Consider the following 2718-nt stretch of genomic DNA (forward strand, 5'->3'; position numbering starts at 1 on the left):
TTGACAAAGTTTCTCTCTCTGAACCAATCGGATCCAACAGGTATTTTCGAAGAAAGTATGGGATCATACGATAATTCTGAGATATGTGAATTGATAAGATTATAAATATTTCTTAAATGCATTAAATAAGAAATTTACCGATATATGTAAAACGCATTACGCATGCGTAGCTATGCCCCTATGTATATGCACATACATCATTTGTCCTTGCTTTTCTGAACTAAATTCAATATCTCATTTCAAGTTTAAGTTTATCGTCATTTTTGCATATGTTCCACACCCTCTATCTCTCTTTCATTTTTGCAATACCTTCCTTTTATTTTTTCTCTCTCTCCCTCCCTTTTTAAAATCTTTATTTTCCTCCTTGGTCACTTTTCTTACTGTATAATTATCTCCATAATTTTGTAGATTGTTTTACTTTTCCAGTCATTAAAGGGAAAGTTATTCCCTTTATATTCGGCCGTAGCATGCACCGCCCAAAACCGAATGTACAGTTTCAATATTCAGCTGTTTTCAGACAAAGTAAATTGCTTATATTTAATTAAGTGTTTAACTTTAAATTAACTATGAAACCCAAAGTTACAATGTACTTCCTATAAAGGACCTTAACATAATAGATAGATAGATAGATAGATAGATAGATAGATAGATAGATAGATAGATAGATAGATAGATAGATAGATGGATAGACAGACAGACAGGCAGTCAGTCAGATAAATAGACAGACAGACAAATAGACAGACAAATAGACAGACAGGCAGACGGACAGACAGGCAGACGGACAGACAGGTAGAAAGAAAGAAAGAAAGAAAGAAAGATAGATAGATAGATAGATAGATAGATAGATAGATAGATAGATAGATAGATAGATAGATATCTTTTTATTATAGCCACACAGGGCTAAATACAGAAAATGGACAAATTACAAAGTAGAGCTTTTCTTTGGGGGTGGATAATTTCGATCAAAAGGGATCGCGGAAAAAAAAAACGTGGGGGGCGGGGCGATCAATAGGGATCGTGTATCACAGTCAATGTAAAAAACGGGGAACAGATTAGGTTTATCCGTGGAGAGAAAAGTCTACGGAAAAGACCACGGTCACCTCAGGCTTTTTTTTTTAAAGGTGTCTCTTTTTGTTACAAGTCTATGCTTAAAATGGTGTCGTCTTTCATTCTTACCATTCTTGCCACATTTACCCATTTTTTATTGAAACTTTCAGTCGACAACACTTTCCTCTCTATCCTCATCCTCCTTTTCAAGTGGTACTTGAAAAAGTTGACGAGGGACTGACCAGAGAGGAAAGTGTTTGTTTGTAGACCTTTCAAACGCGTCCAACACACGCATTCTTTTGCTATCAGTGTTACAAAAACCGTTTTTCCTTCCCGTTTAAAGGAAGGTGGTGGAACAATATTCACGATAGACTCGGCTGATAAGTGGGCTCGTCCCACACGCGACAACAGCCGTTCGACGAAGGTCCACAGCTCTGAAATATCTGGACATTGCACGAGTGCGTGCAGAACGGTTTCGTCGCTCTGGCCGCATCTCGGGCAGGTCGGTCCGGTGGTTTTCGAACCGTGTCTGTAGATCTTCTCTCGAACTGGTAGATAGATAGATAGATAGATAGATAGATAGATAGATACATTTCTTTTATTAGCCACACAGGGCTCAACGAAGATGGGACAAATACAATGTAGAGCTTTTCTTTTTGGGAGGGGGAAGGAAGGAAAAAAAAAAAAAAAAAAAAAAAAAAATTGGTGGTGTCGATCAAAAGGGATCGTAGGAAGGGAAAAAGGGGCAGTTCGATCAAAAGGGATCGAAAAAGAAAAAAAAAGAAAAGGAAAGGCCGATCAATAGGGATCGTGTATCACACAGTAATGTTCTCGTGTAAAAAGAGGGGAGGACAGTTTAGGTTTAGCCGTGGAAGGAAAAGCCCACGGAAAAGACCACGGTAACCTTGGTCAATATTCTCATTGAAGAAACTATAACAGTAAGTGACTCTCTTTTACCTTTCTGTTTTATTTTTTTTCTTGTTCATAGGGTTATGCTCAAGATGGCTCCGTCGTTCACACGTGCCATCCTTGCTACATTCACCCATCTTTTTTTGAAGCATTCACTAGACAAGACTTCCCTTTCTACTCTCAACTTCCTCTTCAGGTGATACTTGAAGAAGTTGATGAGAGATTGCCCAGAGAGGAAAGTCTTTGTCTCTAGACCTTTCAGACGCGTCCACCATACACATTCTTTCGCCATAGCCACAAGTACGATGAAAATAGCTCTTCCTTCCCGTTTAAAGGAAGGAGGCGCGACAATATTCACGATAGACTCGGCTGATAGACCGACTCGTCCCACACGCGATAGCAGTTGTTCGACGTAAGCCCACAGCTCGGAAATGGTGGGACACTGTACGAGTGCGTGCAGAACGGTTTCGTCGCTCTGCCGGCATCTCGGACAGGTCGGCCCCGTGTTTCTCGAGCCATGCCTGTAGAGCTTATCCCGAACGGGTAGTGCTTCTCGATAGCACTGCCAGGCCAGGGATCTCTGGAAGTTGTCCATAGGTCCCGGCCCGAAGGTCGTCTTAAACAGGCGGGTCAGGTATTCCTCGTCGACGCCCAGGTTCGCCCCGAGATCGTCGTCGTACCTTCCCTCCACTAATCCACTATAGAATGCGTTAGTTGTGATGCAGTCGCTCAAGGTTGACCCGGGTTGTTGGAGTTGCCGAA

The sequence above is a fragment of the Octopus bimaculoides genome, chromosome Z (genome assembly GCF_046866305.1).
Source record: "Octopus bimaculoides isolate indiv1 chromosome Z, ASM4686630v1, whole genome shotgun sequence".
In the NCBI taxonomy this organism is placed as follows: domain Eukaryota; kingdom Metazoa; phylum Mollusca; class Cephalopoda; order Octopoda; family Octopodidae; genus Octopus; species Octopus bimaculoides.